This window comes from Mirounga leonina, unplaced genomic scaffold, assembly GCF_011800145.1.
Source record: "Mirounga leonina isolate KUSES-001 unplaced genomic scaffold, KU_Mleo_1.0 Mir_166, whole genome shotgun sequence".
In the NCBI taxonomy this organism is placed as follows: Eukaryota; Metazoa; Chordata; class Mammalia; order Carnivora; family Phocidae; genus Mirounga; species Mirounga leonina.
In genome coordinates, this window is record NW_023270418.1 from 26703733 (window position 1) to 26710567 (window position 6835).

The 6835-nt window shown below is 40.8% G+C and overlaps 1 long non-coding RNA gene across 1 annotated transcript in view; it reads left to right on the forward strand.

Moving 5' to 3' along the window:
* LOC118015878 overlaps positions 1-6456 on the forward strand; it is a 30350-nt gene extending 23894 nt beyond the window's left edge. Inside the window, exon 2 of the long non-coding RNA XR_004680714.1 lies at positions 5095-6456. This is a non-coding gene — a long non-coding RNA (uncharacterized LOC118015878). The remainder of the gene's footprint in view (positions 1-5094) is intronic.
* Positions 6457-6835: the final 379 nt, after the last annotated feature.

A 6835-nucleotide genomic window follows, 5' to 3' on the forward strand; every position in this document is an offset into this window, starting at 1 on the left:
TGCCAGATACATGTTTCTTAAGTTATTCCTTTTCCTTAAGTATATTTGCCCTCATAGTCTGATCACATTTTGATTTGTCTCACTTAAGTGGAGATGAGGTCATAAAGCAATGGTTATCTTTTTTTTTTTTTTTTTAAGTATGAGTCCCCACCTGGAAAATTGTCTCCACACCAATCCTTGCAGGTGTCCCCAGGAACAAATGAAGAAGAGCAGACTCCTAGAGGATGAAATTTCCCTCTGATGCTGTCAGTTCGGCAGGGTTTTGCAGACTGCGTTTAGGTTTGTCTCCTTCAGAAATTACTGAGCAGAGGCCATATAGTGGACCTTGCATGTAAGCAAAAAAATCTGAGTGTCAGCTCTTGTGAAATGCAGCCCTTCTTCTCTGGAACTCTTGTTGAGGGAGCTAGCTCTGCTAGAGTGAGAGGCTGGCCATGTGCCATGTGAATTTCTTTTTCCAAAACACCAGGTTGCTCTTTGCCCCAACCAGCCCTGCCATAATTCTGCAATCCTAAAGCTGTGTGATACCAAAAGACCAGGTACCAGGAGGGGCATGTTGCGTTCCCATTCTCAAGTACCTGCAATGAGGGCAAGGTGATAGGAAAGATAGGGATGAGGTCTGATTTGCAGAATCTGGTGTCTTTTCTTACACATACACAGAAAAGAAAATATTTGCATGGAGTGACTAGAGTTGTTAGGATCCTCCTTTTTAAGGATAAGCTGTGCCCTCTCCCTTGCCCATTTTGAAGGTGTGGTTAAACATCCCAGTGACTCAATGTGGGCACTTCTTAGTCTCACTATTATGGAGGAGGACACTGAGGCTCAGTGTGGCTGAATTAGATAGAATTTAAACCCAGAGTCTTTTCACTCTGAAGTGCCCACTACCCCAACATTATCACAGTCTTAGCACTTGCTTTCCCATTCTCAGGAAAGAAAGGATGGTTCATAGAAAAGATACTTTGAGTCTTAGCTCCTCTGTGTAAAACAACCAAGAAGGGAAGCTTGACACTCTCTGGGTCCTTGTCCTCATCACATTCATCCTTATTCACTGGGTTAGTGGTTGGTTTCATTATAATGGGAAGAAGAGTCATTCCCATCAGAGGAGCAGGGACAGAAGTGACTAGTGTTGAGAGAGGAAGTTGAAAAAGCTTGTGTGCTCCTTCAGTCTATGGACCAGCAGAGCACAGGTCTGCACATATTTCTCTCTGTCCTTTCTAGGAGTCTTGATTCCTAGAATACTAATTCTTAATTTTATCTCCTAAGGTTGAAATCATTACAATCATTCCTTATTCTTTCTCCAAGGCCAAAGGCCACTGAAACTGCTCTGTCCCTATCAGCAGAGTGGGCACCTTGGTCCCTGTAGAGTCCACATCTCACAAAGGCTGACTATAACAAAAGAGTAGTGTCCCCTGTGCCCCAGCCCCCAACACCAGAACCCTGATTCTCTGTCTCCTTCAGCCTTAACACTCAGTCAAGATTTGTGTCTCTACCACCTGTATCTTAAACTAGTCTTTTAACCTCTCTGGGTGGTTTCCTCAGCTGACAAAAATGTTGTATCAGGTAACCAAACATTTTTCATGCTCTTCCTTGACTCTGTGGTTATTATCCTTGCTCTGTTATATGAAATAACAGTTATAAATCTTCTCACACACTTTGGGGTCAAATACAAGGAGAAAGGTTCCAGAGCAGTGGCATTAGTTCTATCTATGTGTTTTCCTCTGGGTGCTGGGTGCAGGTCCAGGTAATGATGATAGAAGCTGCATTGCATAGTGGCTCAGAGGGAGGATGATGGGGCCAAACCAACAGGGTCGAGATCCTGACTGCACCACTTTCCTACTAGATGACCTAGGACAAATTATTTCCTCTTTCCATGGTTCTGTTCTTGTATCTAGAGAGAGGAGTAAATAATGGCACTTACTTGGCAGGGTTTTGAGGAAATATTAAGTCCTTCCCCTGTTCTGCCATAAGTGAGTCTGTGTTTCCTTTCTTACCGAAGAGGTGCCCTTCCTTAATTGGAATTCCAGCTGGTGGGTTGCCTTGTGCCTGCAGATCCTTAATGAGTTCCAGAAGAAGTATGATTTTAGTTTATCCAGCCTTCTCTTATCATTAGTGTGGGAACAATGCTTTTTCCAGCTTTCCAAACCCTAAATATAAGCAGAAATGAGATTACATCTTTCCTTCATTTAGATATACATAATTATAATGGCTTAGACAATAATTGCTCAAAGAAGTTCCTGATACATGGTAAGCATATATAAATGCTTTATTAAATAAAGAAAGGATAATTGAATATAATGCATTATGCATGTACAGATATTTAGTGGAAATAATTCTTTTCTGGTGTTCTAGGTTTAGTACTTTTCCATAAGGCTCATATTGATGAAATGACAGAGAGAAACATTTCTTTAAAAGTTTCCACTGGGGGGAGAGGGGAGGAGCAAGATGGCAGAGGAGTAGGAGACCTAAATTTCCTCTGGTCCCAGGAATTCAGCTAGATAGGAATCAAACCATTCTGAACATCTACGAACTCAACAGGAGATTGAGGAAAAGAATAGCAGCAACTCTCTGAACAGAAAAGCGACCACTTTCTGGAAGGTAGGACGTACAGAGAAGTGAATCTGAGGTGATATTCAGGAAGATAGCGTGGGCCTCCATCAGCCGCTACCAGCAAGTGATAGAGCAGCAGAGCACAAAATCGGAACTTTTAGTAGTCGGCTTTGCTGAGGGACGTCGCTCCAGTGGCTAAGTGGGGGTTGGAACACTCGCTGGGACAGTGTGGTCTCAGGACCCTCGGGGTCACAGAAAGACTGGGGGTGCCTGAGTGTGGCAAAGCTCCCAGGTATCGAAGCAGGGAAGCCAGCTGCAGAGACAGAGCCAAGGAGTGGGCTCTCAGCTCGGGGTTGCCATAAACTGTGATCCGCGGCACAGTCGGGCCACTGCTCCTCCAGCAGGGACCCAACAAGCGGCAGATCCGGGGAGACTCCCCTGCCTTAAAAAAAAAAAAGAAGTGAAACTCATAGAAACAGGGAATAGAAAAGTGGTTGCCAGGAGCTGTGGGGTAGGGGAAATAGGGAGACGTTGGTAAAAGGATACAAACATTCAGCTATCGGATGAGTAAGATCTGAGGAACTAATGTAAAACATGGTGACTGTAGTTAACAGTATTATGTAATTGAAATTTGCTGAGGGAGTAGAACTTAAATGTTCACACACACGTGATAAATATGTGAGGTGTTGGGTATGTTCATTAACTAGATAGTAGGAGCTCTTTCACAGTGTGGGTATCAAGTCACCATTATATACACTTTAAATATCTTAAAACTTTGCCAATTATACTTCAGTCGAGCTGGAAAAAAGAAAATTACAAACCTACAGAAAAATTGCAAGATGATATAATTAGAACTTGTCTATTCTTCACCTGGATTTATCTATTAAGATTTGGACACATTTGCTTTATATACAATTACATGTATAATTACTTTTAATATTTTTTGTTATATCTTTTTAAAAATATTTTATTTATTTATTTGACAGAGAGAGAGCGAGAGCAGGAACACAAGCAGGGGGAGTGGGAGAGGGAGAAGCAGGCCTCCCGCCTGTCAGGGAGCCCGATGCGGGGCTCCATCCCAGGACCCCGGGATCATGACCCGAGCTGAAGGCAGATGCCTAACGACTGAGCCACCCAGGTGCCCCTTTTTGCTATATCTTTTAAAAGTAATACATTTCACAGCTTTTTCCCCTTAAATATTTCAGGGTGGTCAAATAAATAAATAAAATCTTTAAAAAAATATTTCAGGGTCTATATTTTATGTTTTTTAAAATTATTTTTTAAAAAGATTTTTATTTATTTGACAGAGAGAGAGCGCACACAAGCAGGGGGGAGCAGGAGGCAGAGGGAGAGGGAGAAGCAGGCTTCCCACAGAGCAGGGAGCCCGATGTGGGGCTTGATCCCAGGAGCCTGGGATCATGACCTGAGCCAAAGGCAGATGCTTAACGACTGAGGCACCCAGGCGCCTCTATAAATAACTTTTAAATGAAACAATAATATTCACAAGGAGACTAAGTAAATAAAGAATGTCAGTAAATCCCAGAAGAACTGCATTAAGATGAGGACAGAAAACCCTGGGGTTTGTGGTTTAGATGGCAAATACCATCAAGCTATTATATACAGTAGGAGAACCTTCTCTTTCCTCTCCAGACCATGTCCATCTCCCTTAAATGTTTTCTACAGTGATGGTGAGCAAGACCATCTACACAAAAACATAGGATAGCCTAATGAATAATATAGAAGAATAAATGTGTAGATTATATATCTACAGAGGGAACATTATAAGGAAACCAACCTCTATAATAAAACAGTGCTGCATGTCATGGTTAAAGAAAAAAGACTCAGTAAAACTGAGGAAGAACTTAACATTACTTTTAAATAGCCTTTGTAAAGTTAGGTAACTTATGAAGACAGCATCCATATTCCCCTTCCTGCTGCACACCAGGAGGCAGTGTCTCAATCTCATGCATGACATGTAATCCTGTCTTTCCAACTGGTATCATGAGGAATCTTCTTCTCTCTCTGAGTGTCATGAGGTCTCCTATAACTACTTTAGTGACACAGTATCCCTCCTCCCTTGTTGACCACAGGGATGTCTTAGAGAGGGATCTTAGCTTGTACACCTATGGATGTGATGGCTTGTTAGTTTGGTGTGTTAAGGAAATAGACTGTGATGGTCTACAATCTTGGTATGGAGAGCTCTTCCCCTCTTCCTTCTGGCAATTCAGATATACTAAAAAGTCTTAAATTCCAAGTCTCTTGTTTTTTCATGCCTTCCCAAAACAGTATCTTTGGGTATCTGGATTCAGCTAGATAGTAGGTCCAGAAAAAGGATATAAAACACAATCTTTTCTATTATTGTTGCAGGCATCATAAATGAGAGAAAGAGGCAGAAAGAAAACTTGGGCCCCCAGTTTGGGTCTCAGAGGTTTCTAATATTTAAGGACAGGCTAGGACACATATCCTCTCACTGTGGAACATCTAGCCAGCTCTAACATTTGATAATAGGACCAAGATTGCAGAATTGGTTAATGTCGATGTTAATTTCAGGGACTTTGGGGGTGCCTTAAAAATGGTTCAAGATGAGAAGTGCAGCAACTGTGCCATTGCTGAGTGGTGGAGATGGAGGATGTGATTCTAAATATGGGGCCACAAAGGACAGAAAGGTAGGTGGCAGTGTGGGGAAAATGATCTTTCAGGTAGAATTTCAAATAACTCTGGTGAATGTCCTTGCCAGGCATTTCTTGGTTTATGTCTTTCTGTGTTATTACATATCCTAGCTGAAAATATTCTTTCCTTTGCTATAAACCAATTTGGCTTTCAATAGTCAGCATGTTTAATAGGGATCATGAAAAGGGGTAATTTGTGTCTGCCTAGTAATTCAACTGGTGTCCATACTGGGACTCTAGCCAATAAAAATGTATATTTCCTTTTCCTGCCACTGACATTTCTGGCACAAGGACTACTGAACTTATATACGTGGTAAGTGCTAGATTTGTACCCAATTATTTTGAATCCAATTTATAAATTATACTCTGGACATCTTATAGCTTGGTCTCACCCAATTTGCTAACCATTCCCTGCCCGCCCCTCCCCCCCACCTTATAAAGATAATCTTCAGTCCATATTGCACCTATCCTGGTGCTTAATACTAAAACTTACAACTTATGTTTTTGGAGTGCTTAATATGTGCCAGACATTTTCCCAATTTGTTTATATTTTCTCATTCATTTGATTTGTGCAATACACCTATAATTTGGGAACTGTCATTTTCCCTCATTTTAAAGATGAGAATTCTGTGACACAGAGATCTTAAATAATTTCCCCCACTTTATAGAGCCAACAAAAGGCAGATCTGCGATTTTCATTCAGAGTCCAGCTCCACAGTATGTACTTTTAATCACTACACTACACTGCTCCACCCCCAGTGTTTATATAATATTATTGATGTGTTTTGTTTTATATTAATAGGTGATTACTAGAATGTAAGCTTCTCAAGGGATCTATGTTTCATTCAGTATGTGTCCAAATTCCTAGAATAGTCCCTGGCACACAGTAGGAACTTTAGTATTCCATATTAAGTAAAGGTTGTGTAAATGTGATATATTAGCACAATTGAATATTTGTCATTTGATATACATTGATCTCTTTATATATTGATCTATAAATATACACACACACATATAGAGATCTATAAAGATATTCACAAATATATATATAGATTCATCTATTATCTATAGACCTATAGACAGACTGTTTGTGCCCACTATCCCCTCTCAATGTCTTCCAACTGATGGACCCTCTAGTTTAACTTCCACAATCAAACACAAAATTTGTTTATAGCAGGGTGATTATCAGGATGGAAATTGACCCTTTTCAAGAAAGATAACACTGTTCTCACTCTCTTGGGGTTTCTGTGAGGAAAAATGTTACCACTAGTCAGTCTTTCTCTTAAGAACACCCTGAGGATCATATACACCTGATATCATATATTTATGTGCATAATATGTTAACATGATTATTAAACAGAGATCAAAGGGCTACTAGTGAAAGATTCACTTCACAACACCTACTGAAGAGATAGGACACACTTTGGTCAGTAAATAAAGGGGGTCAGGAGTGATGTCACCAAGATGGTGGGATGTGAGGCTCTTGACTTTCTCTCCTCCCAGGGACACGCTCAGAGGGGGCATTTCCCTCTGAGAGAAATCCAGAAACTTGTAGAGCAACTTGTACACATTAGGTGAATGAGAAGAGAGTCACAATGGAATGGATAGGAAGGGCTAAGATA